Source organism: Lates calcarifer, linkage group LG7_1 (assembly GCF_001640805.2).
Source record: "Lates calcarifer isolate ASB-BC8 linkage group LG7_1, TLL_Latcal_v3, whole genome shotgun sequence".
Lineage (NCBI taxonomy): Eukaryota > Metazoa > Chordata > Actinopteri > Centropomidae > Lates > Lates calcarifer.
The window spans coordinates 18,171,355-18,185,905 of NC_066839.1; the positions used below are offsets into that span (position 1 = coordinate 18,171,355).

Genomic DNA, 14,551 nt, shown 5'->3' on the forward strand with positions numbered 1-14,551 from the left:
GTCCCCCCACCACCCCCATAACGGAGGAGCAAATGTGGGCTCCCCTGGAGCGCCAGGAGCCCAGACGTAACTGGATAAAGGCTGTTGGAGGGCCCCATCTGAGCCACAAGTGGAAACGCAGGCCTGAATCTAATAAGAGTCCAACCCACAGCGATGTAGACTGTATCAAAACAAAAGCTCTGAATACTGACTTCTTTTTGCAGGTAATTTGGTCTCACTTGGGCCCAAACTCGTGTTATTCTGTTACATTCCCTCACGCTCCCTGTTCTGCGCTCCATCTCGCTCTGGTTCACTGCTTTTACAAGAGAAAAAGAAGTTTGCTGACCTTACAAATTACGTTCTCTCACAATGAAATTAATAATATTGTCTGTGACATCTTGTTTTTCGAAGAAATCTTTTTTTTTTTTTTTGCTTTCTTACATGATAAAAAAAAAAACACCTTACGTGGAAGGCACTAATAAAGGCTTGTTTAGAAAAAGAGGCAGAGGAGGAGAATGAGATTGGCAGGACCTTGTTTGCTCGCCGAGTGTGTGGGTATCAGATAACGCCGTGCATGTTTTATTGGGTGACGGACAAATAAAGAATAGCAGAACAACGTGTGGGAAGACAGACACTAGTCTAAAAGCCTCTATTCATCCCTGAGTCATGTTTCACCGGGGCTGCAGTGTCAGACTGGACCCTAATCTCCTCCAGATGCCCTCGCAGGAAAACAACATCTCTGCCTGCACCACCACAGAGCAAGAACAGAGCACCAGAGCCTCAGAAACATAATTGATTTACTTTTCTGTTGTAGTTGTTTTGACGCTGTATCTAAGTATTTACTCATGTATCCTCTGTTTAGTTTCTTCTCTTTCTCACTTTCTCGTCTTGATCAAAACCGTATCTCCTTCCACTCATCAGCGCTCCCTGTACGCCCGCTTGTTCCTGTTGGTTGGGAAGAACAAGGGAAATATATGCATAACCCTCCACTGACATGCAGTCTCGTTTGATGTGGAATTCTCAAACAGATGCCCCGTCTCTCCAGCGTTATTGGGATATTAAAGTGATGCGAGGCTCCGTCTCTCCGACTTCTTAATACAAACACACACCATCATTTGCAAAAACCAATTCCATTTCCTGTTTTAGAAGCTAGCTTCACAGCTTTCCTGTGTTAGTCAGGACAGTAAATAAAAACTGCATTCAGGACTTCAGAATAGATGGAGGGTTGCTGGTGCATTCAGGTTCACAAATAATTATTTTCATCATTCTGCAATCTATTGATTTTCCTACTAAATTTCCGTTTAATCTATATAATGTCAGAGATTCCCAGGGATCATGATTTCCGTCCAACACAGTAAGATGTTTATCTTATAAAATAGCAAAAACCTCAAATTTGAGAAGCTGAAATCTGTGGACATTTCACATTTTTACTTGACAAATCCCTTAAAAGAACAGTTTGACATTTTGAGAAGGACGTTTATCTGCTTGCCAAGAGCTAGATGAAAAGATTGATGCCACTCGTGTCTGTAGCGTAAATATAAAGCTAGAGCCAGCAGCCTGGTAGTTTAGCTTAGCATAAAGACTAAAAAAGGGGGAAACACCTAACATGCTCAATTACTAGCATGTCAAAAATGGTCTAATAGACAGATTATATCTCATTTGCTTAATCTACACTGGAACCACACACCTCCATTGTCATTTATAGGTGCTGTTAGTTTAGGTTAATTATTTTCACCTTTGGACAGAGCCAGGTTAGCAGTTTCCCTATTTTCAGTATTTCTGCTAGCTAAGCAAAGCTAACGAACTACTAGCTGTAGCAAAGCAAACCAGATACTGGAGGTAGGTTCACATCAACAGACAGAGAGTGTGGTATCAGTCTTATATCTGCTAAAAGGTGGAGTATGTGTATTTTCTAAAACATCAAGCTAATGCTTTAAGCAAGTAATCTATTTAAAAACTCCATTAGCACTATCTGAACATTACATCTCTGTGCATAAAGCTGCTACAGACAGACAGAATGCTACCTAACACAACCTCAGCACTATGATAAATTTCAAAGGCTTCAAGTGTTTGAGAGGGGATGTATCTGTCCTTGTAAAACAAAACTGTAAATACACATCAATGAAATTTACAAGCCAATTGCATCTCTGGAGTTGAGTCAAACCTGTAAACGGTGAGGAGGAGGAGGCAGAAGAAGAAAAGATAAGCAGGCCTTGAATTATCTAGGTCAGTCAAACGGAGGTGTGGCCAGGGACGGGCGTTGCGGCTCTTGCTCGGGGCCAGGTCTGCAAGAAGGTCATGTGAAAGTGGAATGTGGCTGAGCTGGATGCTTGCCAGAGGCTGTGTTCAGTCAAGAAAGCTTATTTTTCCTAAAACAAAGTGAAAACTGTACGCCACCTGGGAGAGATTATTCCTCCTTGTTTTAATACAGCCAAGGTTATTTGAATAATTGGGTTTTTGAAACGTGACAATATTTTGCCACAGTGCAAGGATGTTGTTTTTTTTGACAGTGTATTGCTTTAACAAAATTCTACAGACAAAATGAGAGACTGGGCTTTTGCATGCCGCATTACTGGACAAACAATTACCCAGCAATTACTGTGAAGCTTTTGAGATAGAGGAGAATGCATCACTCAGCAGGCAGCTGACAACATGAGCTAACTCAGCAAGTGACATGCAAAATAGGAAAATAATGGTGTAGAGCGCCAGAAGTGAAGAGCGTCCGTTCAACACGCAGACATACAATAAACAAGGAGGAGGCGGCAACACATAGATGGGGAAAACCAATTTATGTAGACAGGGGAAAGGAATATAAACAAACAAAAAGACATATATTCAAAGAGAAGAGAACATGTACACACATTCACACTCTTCAGTGAGTGCTGTCAAAGCCTGGATGTCAACTGAGCCTGTCTGACAGGTAGGGGAGCCTCAGCTTGGATCGGCATGTTCAGAACAGTTTTATTGAGAATGAATCATGTATCAGTTAGTATTAAAGCAATACATATAAACAAAATTATTAAATTTGTTCCCATATGAAAGGATTATTTCATTTCACGATATTATGCCGTGGGTTTTATTGTGGGTATGAAAGTGTAATAAAGAGAAACTTTAAGGTGAGCAATAACAGAAGGGCCAGGGAGTTGCATAATGTCTGCATGGTGTTTAGTTTTGAAGAGTAGCTGATGTATTGTGTTGACTAAACCTTTGGTCCAACTCGCATCTCTGAGTCATAAGTTTGGGTATTGCAACAACAAAACTGAGGGATGATGTCACACCGTCTGGTGAGAGAAACAGTGAGAGGAGAATAAGGAAAACCTTGAAAACAGAAACTCAGAGGAGATAAAAAAAAAAAAAAAAAGAATACAAAGAACAGAGAATACAGTTAAAGACAGGCACTCAGGTTCAGACTGGCAGCCTAAATCAGATTTCTGGCATATCCAGATTGGAATCAGATTGCTTTTATCGGGTGTGGATGGCAACAAACACGTTTAGGTCATGCTGTAGGTGGTTTGAAAACTGATTCAAATCAAATTTGAAATGACTTAGCCATTGCCACTCAAATCACATTTCAAAACTGTCCCTTACATCACTCGCAAAACGTAACGCAGAACACATGATGGTGACATCACATCTGGCTATAACTGCTGTACAGCAGTGTAAGTACCACTCAGATCCTTAAGTAAAAGTACCAGCCTAAAATTACTCCAGTCCAAGTAAAAGCCCTGCCTTGAAAATCCAATTTACAGGAAGTAAAAATACTTTTATCAGCAAAATATGCTTTAATTATCATCATTAAAAGTACTGGTTCTACATGCTACATTCTTATGAATTACATTACTAAATTATTAATACTTTTGCATTATTGTTTAAGTATCTTGTACCTTGTTGTAGTTGTAGCCTAGTGTTTTCTAATTGAAGGGTAATCCCCTGTGCACAGGGCGATGAATCTGAGTAGTATTTAAAATATACAAACAACACAATACCATGTTAAGTTTACCCAGTACTAATGTGTGTGTGTGTGTGTGTGTGTGTGTTTTGTTTTTTTGTTTGTTTTTAAATATATAAGAGTGTTGGGTAATTTACCCAAAATCTGTGTGAAATTCTCAAAGAAGGTCACTTGACTAACACATCGCTATTTAATGAATTCACCCTCAATGTTGACAGTGTGTGGGAGTCCATTTTTTGCTTTGTAAAATATGCTTTGGCCCAGTGTTGGACACAACAAGCTCAGGTTTTACTGTTTAGCGCTTGTAAAAAAAAACTGGATGTGAATATGACTTTCAAAAAGGATCATCAAGAAACAGTGATATGTAAGTTTAAAGAGAGCACAAGTAGATTTTTATAGTTTACAACTACTCTATATTTTAGTCTGGATAACCCAGACTAGAATTAAAAAGAAAAAAAACTAGTCAAAACAGCCTCTTGTATTTGGTCATTTGGTCAGACTGGTAACAGCTGATAGACATCTGAGACATGACAAAAAGCTCCATCCAGAATGGTTGGGATCTTAATCTGAAAGGCAACTACATCTGTCAAATAAAAGTACCAGAGTAAAAAGGAGTGTGGTGGAATGTAGTGTAGAGTAGTACAAAACAAGTACCTTAAAGTTGTACAGTGCAGTACTTGAGTACTTCGATACTTTATATCTCTGCTGTCGCATGAAACATATCTGCACATATGAACCTTCCTTGCTGCATGTCCTGCCACTATTGCAGTGGTGTTAAAGTGTGAGAGGATCTCCATTCTTCATCTAATCTGTATCATGCTGTTGTGGTTTCACTTTTGAAAAATGTTCCATGAGTCAGTGTCAGTGCAGCAGTGTCATTACCACAAAAACTAACGCTGATAGCTTTACAACGCCTGAACACCAAATGCAACATCGCTTGTAAACGACAACAGCGATTTCAGTTCTAAAGATCGACTTTGAGCAACAAATTGAGTTTTTATGAGGCGTGAACATAAAATCTGAGATAAAGGGGAAGGGGGGGTGATGAGGGTAGAGGTGAGGGTGGGGGTGGTGTGGTTGAGTCCAAAGTGCGTCATCAGCATAAAGGCTGCTAAAAGTTCAGTGTGGTTGGAGGAGAAAATCAAGGAGCGGGGCTCTGTGTTGTGTGCTGTACGCCTGCTGGCAGCCGCTCTCTCTGGCATTCGCAGATGCTTTTTTGGCTGCTTTCAGAAGGCTCCAAAGCAAACAGGAATGGTCCTGCTTACAGGCCATAAAACTTGTGTGTCAGCCTACTCACTCATACACAGCACTGTACTTAACAAAATGGCAGAAAGGTGTTTACATTTCCTTATCAAGCGGATACAAAATACCTAAGTGATTTTAAATTATCATAATACATGTGCCAGTTGAATTCTTCTCACTTTATGTGGGAACAAATATAAATTTAGCACATTTCTGGAAACAAAATCTAAGCTTCAAACCTACAATATACACTGGTGCACGTCCTGCATAGCCCACTGGCATTGAAACAGGATGATTATCCCCTGTTTTAGGCCACAGTGTAGGGTACTGTCAGCAATTTAACACATATGTCCCTTTATAACATTAAAATATTTGAGATTGTGCTGTTAAGTGACTTGGAAAGTGGAAGTTAGAAAGCTAGGGTAAGTCACTCCACTCAAAAGTGGAAGCTAGTTAGCTAAGCCTGCTAATGTTAAAAAAGATTCCCACTGCCAAGTCCTCACAGCTGTGAGGTGGAGATGATTTTGCCCTTGTGGCCACACTCAGTATTACATCATGACATGCACACTGACCCAAAAGGCACTGTAAAGCTGTGAAACAGTGAATACATTTTTCTGAATGCCACAGACACTCCAAAATCACTCATTGGGATTTGATCCATTCAGTCCAATGAGATTCGGAAAGTCTGAAGAAGTTTCAAGCCCACATGCTCAACCAACCCCAGCTGGTGCAAGACTGTGGTGCACATGCTCTACAGGTCCAACCAAAAAAAAAAAAAAAAAAAATCTCACCCTGTGGAGAACACTAATGGAGAGGGCACTATCAAATACATTTCTTCTTTAGTTATTACAGTGTTTGATCAAATTCCAAATAACGAGTGGCATGTTCCAGTCATGTTTTCCACCATTCACATTGTAAACTTTAAACCATCCCTATTTTGTGTAATAATGTAATTTGTTTTTTTACAGTGTGGCAGTGCCTGTTTCATACAGAGAGGGGCATATAAGCCAGGTTTAAATGGCTGTTTTGAATGTTTATTGGGTTTTCTTCATCCCTAAGTGGTTTGAATTGGAGGGCTTTCTCAGAACATTGTTACTGTAGCAATCAAAGCTGCGACTTTCCTATTATGCTGCTCTGTCAGCGGTACTAGTAAATGCTGATAGATTCATTAGAAAATGAAAAAAAAAACATTTGTCACCTCAGATTTACCGTAACGGCTTGAATGTCAATGTACTTGCCAAGACAAGTATCCTGGAAGCTGAAGTATGGCAAAAGCAAGTAATATTTTTCTCCAGTGTTTAGCTCCAGTCGAGTTTTAAAGGTCAAGGTTGTTTCATGAGGTGAAGCATTTTTACCTTTTTGAGGGTCATCTGTCTCTCTGAATGACAGGTCCCATTTAAACAGGGCACAAATGGTCACAAGTGGAGGGTTACGAGTGTTTGATGGAAACAGCTATGGGTGGGATTTGTCCTGGATGGTGCTGCGCGGTTCCGTTCAACCTCTGGACGCGTGAGATATTCGTAGTGAGGTCAGTGCTGCAGCTTAATGCTTTTTGCATTTGTCATCATGTTATTCTAGTCATGTCTAAGCCAGTGACTATAATCTAATGATTGAACCTCAAATGTCCAGGTATTATCTTCCAAAAATATACACTCACAGCATTCTTTCTGAACTGTGTTTATTTTAAAGGCAGCAGTAAGAATTCAAGCCCTGCTGGCAGAATATAGGCCGACTCGCAGATGTATATATAGGGCCGTTTTTTATGGACACTTAACTCCAATTAACCTTCATTCTCCTATTTGCCTGTAATCACATTATCCTCTGGTATTTGACTCTATTTTTCTTTTCATCCAAAAGAGGCCGTGTCCTCCTGCTACATGCCCAGAGAACGGCTCAGCACTGCAAGAACAAGCTTCTCCTTGTGCTGGATCTCCCAGTTGGCCAGAGAGCCAGTCTATGGTCTACTCTCCCCTCTCTTCTTTCTTTCTCCCCCTCGGATCTTTCTCAATACTCTCCTCATGCTCTCTTTTTAGCCCTCTCCTTCTGCTCCCTCGCCGCATATCTGAGTTCTGCCCCCGGGCCATGTCCAGCACCAGACAACGTCTGATTCATGCCTTCGGTTAGCTGCCTCGGTCAGCTGACTCTATAGTACAATAGGACCGGGCTTGTTGAGGATTGATTCAATACCCTGCCAAGACACTGATCAGTTCTATTGTACTGTAAGTGTGCCTAAAGAAGAAAGTCATTTAAGAGAAGTTTAATAATTAAGAAACAGAAAAAGACCCAGCAGTTTTTTCCCCAACATATCTTACTTCATTGTCTTTAACATTTTTTTCTAACTCATTCAGACACAGTGAATCATTCCTACTGTCAAAATAGTGTCAAATGATTTTAATTCCTGCTATTAAATGACTTAAAATGGACAGTTTCAAACAGAGGCTTGCCTCTTTCTTCCCCCTGCACCGCACAAAAACACATTCCACCTGTCAGATACGTTCATTCATGTCCCTCTATACAAAACCATTTTTGACTACCTGCCTGTCGCCTAAAGCAATTATGGGTGAAAGAGTTTACATTCAGCACTTGAACCCCTACACTCCAGAAGGTACATGTTGAGCTGTCACCTACACTGACACATTAGTGACACATTTTCAGAACTGATGGATGAATGATGATGCATGAAATTTAGTGGTGGGTTTGAAAGATTTGGAAATGTCACCTCAGACTGGCTCATACTCCTCCTCCACTACATTACAGATTAAGACTCTGTGTGCAAAATATGAGATGATCTAATGAACAAGTGCTGTAACTAAGGTTTTTCTCTTGCCCTTTGATCTGAAAGTTATTCTTTTAATTAATCAATTAATCATTTGGACTATTTAAAGTCTAAAAATAGTAATAGTCCAAATGATACAATAATGTCTGTGACTGTTTCCATGAGACCAAGTTGAAGTCTTTAAATGTCTTGCCCTGCCTGACCAACAGTCCAAGACCAAAAGATATTCAATTTACAATGATTTAAAACAGAAAAGCAGCTGGATGGCATTATACTATGCATTAAAGTGCCTAGCTATTACTTATTAATCCATCAGTAATACTTCATAATAACTACATTTAGCTGATATTACTTAGGTGTATTTTTAGTTTTGTATTTTTTTGCATTTATGTATTTTTGGAGTATTTTTACATTGTGTTATTACATTTTCTACTTTTACATACCAGCTACAATAGAATGACATCCTCCAAGCACTGTATACACCTTCTACCTAACAGAGTCAGTGTAAAGTCAGGCGTTGTCATGGAGATGGCGTGAAAGCTAGTTAACAAATGAGAAAAGAAGTCAAGAGAGCAGAGAGTAATGGATAAGCAGTTTCAATTGTTAGTAAAGACTGGATAAACAGCTGCTAAAAGTAATGGAGGAAACAGTTGAAATAACTAAAGCAACATCCAGCTCCTGCCACTTCAAGTGACAGTAACACAACTGCAAACTTGACCAAACCACGTACACGGTAACAATTCAACTGCATGTTGAATTGACAATTCAACTGTTGGTTGTATTGTAATGCTACTATGTGATGTGACTTAACATCCACTTTAAAATCAATTGAGATAAATATGGTTTGCTATAGCTCTGAGCCTTGACTTGTTTGCTATTTGATGCCTATGCATGTGCTCTATTATGGATCATGTTGGAAATTAAATCTATTAAATAACAAATTTTTCACAAGTAGCTGTGGGAAAAAAGCTACAGCAAATACCCATAATACTTCTGTAAAAAGCTGAATAATTTATTAGGGTAATTAAATGTTAAAGGTTATATGTTGATGCAGCTGAGGTATGTGCTGTTCTCTGTTAGCTGTAATATTTACTCATTAATCACATCCATTGGCAGTCATGGTCTGGGATTTTGGCGTGCTGGTAGTGTGTTAAGTAAAACCTGTGGATGAAGCAGCTTTTTAAATTGAGTGCATTCAGGGCTGCTTTCCCTGGCAAAAAATAATAAATAAATAAATAAATAAAATGATAATAAAAATATAGAAAAAAAGGTTTTGATCATAGAGATGTCATTATTTCCCAAGAAGAGCATGGTGTGTTTACCAGAGAGGAGCAATGGAGCACTTCACACCCATTTGAATAATGAGACCATTGCAAAAGATGTTAGAGATAATTGTTTCTGTTTCACCTCAGACATTTTTAAAGTTATTGCTGGAAACACTCACAATTATTTTAAATTACTTTCTACTAGGTAAAGAAGAGCAGGTGGCAGATTTCAGAATGTAAACTGCCCTTTACACTGCTCTGAATTTTTAAAACAACCCCTCGAGAGAGGATGTGAATGTACCCTTTTATTATGCCTTTTAAAAAAATGTGTACTCAACCTTTTATTTAGTGTCTCCTGTAGGGCGCCCATTAAAATCATCAACCCTGTTTAAAAGTTTGCTTCAGAGGGATTTGTCACCCCAAAGGTTGACAAGACAAGAGCGTGGGGTCAGGGAGAGACACGGTGAACAACAGGCAGTGAACTAGAAAGAAACATGGCAGCCATGAATAATGCATGGATGAAAGGTTTTTCTAATGGCACTCTTAAAACTTTTAAAAGTTCATCTTTGCTTCCAGCGGGAGATGCTCTTGGCTAAAATGCTCCTTTCTTTAACTCAGCGCAGTCATCCTCCAAACTCAGCGTGAGAGAGACACTGATTGGTTTAATTATGTTTGCAGTGATTAAGCATCTTAATGGTACTCATCACAATATGAACCATGAATCACAATGATTCTGAGATGTGACATTTGGGGTAAAGATTTTTTTCTTTCTCTCACTTAGTCATACTTCTTCTTAGTCACACAGACGCTGTTATAGAGTCCCAAAACTACACACGCACACACACACACACACACACTAGGAGACAATTTAAAGAGGGACACTTACCGTCTTTGGACACTTGGTGGTCATGGCAGGGTCAGAGAAGATCAGAGACTCAGAGAGAGTGGAGAGCGCGACCTCACTGCATTACACTCACATCCCAGCCCGGCTCTCAGACACGAGGACGAGACCGACGGGGCTCGTTAACTTGAAAGCGCGGATGGAGGTCGGCGGGCTCGCTGGAGTGTGTCAAGAGGAAACTGCAGGCACCAGTCAGTCAGGCTGCCGAGAGACAGCCAGAGACACAAACAAAAAGAGGAGAGAATTCAAAGACGCCAGCAGTTTCTTCTTCCTTTTTCCTCCTCGCTTTCTCTGGTGTAACTTAACCCCCGAGGAGCCCCGGCAAGCAGACACACACACACACACACACACAGAACCAGTTCCAGACCTGTCCTGCACCAACGGCTGCCTCTCCCCCTTCTGTCTCCCGTTCTCTCTCCTCTCTCTGTTTTTTGGTATCATTTAACTCTTGATTCCGTGGCCCGGCGATGAGCTCACCGGGGGCTCAGGTTTCAGCGCCTTTACTGGAATGCGAGGGGCAGCCACGCAGAGAGGCAGAGGTGCTGGGGAGGTCAAAGGCTACTGGGATAGTGTGGAGGAACGGACAAGAGAGGGGAGTCTGTCATCTGGGAGCGATGGTGGTGGTGGGGGGTTTCCAGCAGAGGGATATCTGAGGGGCCTGGAGTGCTGAGAACAAAACAGGAGTTACAGAGGTCACGGGTTACGGATGTGGCTGGGCCAAGCAACGTTTGACAGCTCTGGAAGCTATGGACTTGAGGACACTGAGTACATTTACACGCTCAAATACACACACACACAAGTGCCAGATTTATTGCTAACTTAAAGAGTGGGGTGTTTTCCTCAGGGAAATAGCCTTTGTTTTTTAGTTTTGCTGCAGCTGCAGCCTTGACGCTGCTGGGGGCAGGAATTATGCAGTCAAAATAGCAATCACAGGAATAATAACTTTTATTTGCATTATACATGTTTAGTAAGATTTGTGAATAGGCGTTTTAAAATGTTGATAAACGGGAATAAAATGGAAATACTGACATAAACTGCAGTTCAAAGAAGATAAAGGAATAGGCTTTTGATAAAGTACCTACACAACACCAAATAAAGATGTTTTGAATGGGCAGACTCCACAGTATGAGCAAAACAGCTAACAATGATCAGTGAGGAACTCTTTTATGGAGTATCATCAGAGTTCATTTTAATTTAATCATTTTTTTTCCCATTAAAATGTTCTTTTTCAAACATCTGATTTTATTTTATTAAGTCAAGTTCCATTAAAGCACTCCCTGCCCCCTCACCTTTTAGCGTACAACAAATAGCTAACGTTTGCTAGCTCTTGTTGCCTATGGAAACCTAACTAGGTTTCACTGTTTGCTGCTGTGCATCTTTTTCTTTCTTTCTTTTTTTAAGAGTCATAACACTGCCAAGGTAACCCTGAAGTAACCAGATAGCTATGTCCACTAACACTGGCTTTTTACTTTGACTCTGAACAATGATACAAGTTGATCAAGCTAACTGATTGGCTGGAAAAGTGAGTAGCATCTGTATTAAGCTAAACAGAAGGAGAAGTTAATGTATATGCAGTGTGTTTAAAGTACAAAATACTGAGGAGTGTTTCTAAAATTTCTGTTTAACTCAATACAACTACATTTCAAACGGTTTCAAGAAAACTGAACATCACAACCTTCATAAAGGTGGGATTTATCACGAGGGTTTTGTTTTGGACTGTATTAGTTTTGACTGGGTGGATTAACAGAACTTGTAGCTGAGTGTCACTGAGTCACAGAAGTGTTACACATGCTTTACTGGGGCCATTTCTTTGGTTGAAATTACTTCCAATGGAAATTAAAGAGTGTGTTTAGTTAATTATCCAGAGTAACAGGAGCGCTGTTTCTGGAGAGAGTTGTTGCTGGTTTTTAAAAATGTAATTTAAACTTATTTGTGTTGTGTGTTTGGTTTTTTTTTTGTTTGTTTGTTTTTTTATTCAGTTCTTTGAAGCCATGTAGTGGTTTTTATGGGACTGAGTTAATTTATAAAGTGAACTGGTTTATGCAGAAATCACACAGTATTTCACATATAGCCTACTTTGATTAGTTGCGATTTCTTCTTTTTTCTCTTTCTTATTTTTTTATACATTCAAAACCATGGCAACAATAAAATTCCACTTTTAGTTTATGGTGGCTCATTGTGAACCTTTGACCATATTGTATAATTTAGTGCTGTAGCTTTATGTGGACACGCAAAACACACCTGTTCTGTGGTGGTTTCACTTCTGTAAAGCAATGCAAATATATTGCAGGTACACGCTATACTAATTATACCTTGTTTGTGCCACCTGTGGCAGCTCGGCAGAGGTATGTGTATGTGTGTTGGGGGGATAATTCCCTCCAATGGCTAACCTGACAACACAGACCAACTGCAAAAAAAAAAAAAAGCAAAGACCAAAGTGGTGCCTTTTAAAGATGCCATTGTCAAACTGTGTAGTGAAACAAACATAGCTGCGGCTGATTGAAGCGGCCTGGCATTTATTTGTTTATTGTTTTGCCAGTCGACTCTTTGCTGTTTACTTCTCTCCCTCTCCTCCACAGCCCCGGCTGGCTTTGAACTGCAGCTCTGCTCTGCCCAACGCTGCTCCAGCCGCTGGGAATGTGTGGTCTTTATTAAAGAGAGGAAGTGTGCGAATGAGCACTGCAGGCCCAACATCTCAGGAATCTTGATCCTTTTTCCCCTTGTGGCACTTTTCACAAGCGGGGCCAGCTAATCGCTTACACTGATAGCAGGGTTCTGTATGAGGCCCCAGTTCTTGGAGAAAGAGGCTGGGGGTGGTGGTGGTGGTGGGGGCTGCGCAGCACCCTCCCCCCTCCTCTCCCCCTTACTCCTGGTTTGTGTAGCATGCTGGGGACTAGGCTTGCATACTGTTTGTGCAGATGAGTGTCGGAGCGGGCACACCCTCTGCGGGCCTGTTCCCATGGGAACAGCAGTGATAGCGAACAGCTTGTTTTTGTGTTTTTTGGCAATGTTGCCACTGCTGGAATACTGACAGGCACTGGGGAGGTCTGATATGCAAAAGCGTTGCCAGGTATGCCTTATGCGAAAAGAATGTTTTCCCTTTGACTTTCTCCGCCGTGTTTTTACATCCACGCTGAGTTATTTGGTCATACAGCTTCAATGGAATTCAGTGTTTTCACCTATCGGTGGGCAATGTTGATCAAATGGCGTTTATGTTTCAGAGCTCGCTCCATGCCACAAGCTGACAGGCTGAACTTGTTCTTGAGGGTTCACAATCCTCAGGTGGATCATGAGATCCGTTTTAGTCAAATGACTTCAGGTTAGTGTTACACGTCTCCACACACTTGGCCAACGGACACTTGGCTTTGGTTTTGACCTTTCTGTGTCTCAGAGGGAATTCCACGCTACATAAACAGGAAAATACGTTTTTTAAAATCTCCCCTTCCCATAAAATTTAAAATGATAACATCACCCCCATGGGTTAGCTGACTTCATTAGCATATTTGTAATTGTAAACCACTAGTCCATTTCCAAAAAAAAAGGGGACATGGACCAGTGAAGTTTTAAAGCTTTATTTGAATTGGCACTGGATCTGCTAGTCGTGAACAAGCAATGTGTTGCAGCACCAAGGAAAACAAAAAAGTGCAAAAGCACCAACTTATCATTCTTTTAAAGAGTCAACCTCAAACTGTGATGAAAACACAAGTATGCTCCTGAAGCTTCATGAGAAGCAATAAAAGATAAATTTTTGACAAATAAAATCAATCACCATCTGTGTCTAGGAACAAAGAACAAACATCCCCCACTGACCTTCATACATCAAAGAGAACGCTGGACCTATATATTTTCTAATATTTTTTGTTTTCATAAATGTTAGATACACACTGAGCAGGGAGAGCTCAAAATGAAATTAAAGTGTGCGTTTATTGTGCAAACGACTGCCTCGCTTTATGGTGTTTGGATTCTTAAATGAAAACACCCTATGAAACCATTCACGGGGCTTCTTGCTGAGAGAGCGAGCTGCACAGAGAGCAAACGTCTCTCCTCTCCTGCCGCCCTCTCGCCTGGGACGGCGGGGTAATTACATCATTTGGAGATGGAATGAAAGCACTTTACAAGCGAAAGTAAGTGAAATGCTTTATTGCTTGCGGAATTGCCAATTAAAAAGCAACACCTGGAACACAGAGACTCAGCTAAAACAGAGCTCTCCCCTGTGACAGGGCCGAAACCGCCTGGTCCCCCGTTCCACAGAGGCCCCTTGAGAGTGTTTTTCTTTCCATCTTTTTTCCCCCTTTTCCCCCCTTCTTTATTTGTGAAAGTTGCCGACAATGCACCTTCACACTGGCTTACATAGCCCATAAGTCACCAAAGCCTGACGTGCTCTTAAATGTATTAATAAAGCCCATTTCCTGGGTAGAGCATATGGCAAGGCTACAATG

General features: G+C 40.7%; 1 protein-coding gene across 1 annotated transcript in view; it reads right to left on the minus strand.

Annotated features, from left to right (window-relative positions):
* flrt2 (fibronectin leucine rich transmembrane protein 2) overlaps positions 1-11,974 on the minus strand; it is a 43,354-nt gene extending 31,380 nt beyond the window's left edge. Inside the window, exon 1 of the mRNA XM_018694765.2 lies at positions 10,098-11,974. The gene's annotated coding sequence lies outside the window, so the exon portion shown is untranslated. The remainder of the gene's footprint in view (positions 1-10,097) is intronic.
* Between the last annotated feature and the right edge of the window lie 2,577 nt (positions 11,975-14,551).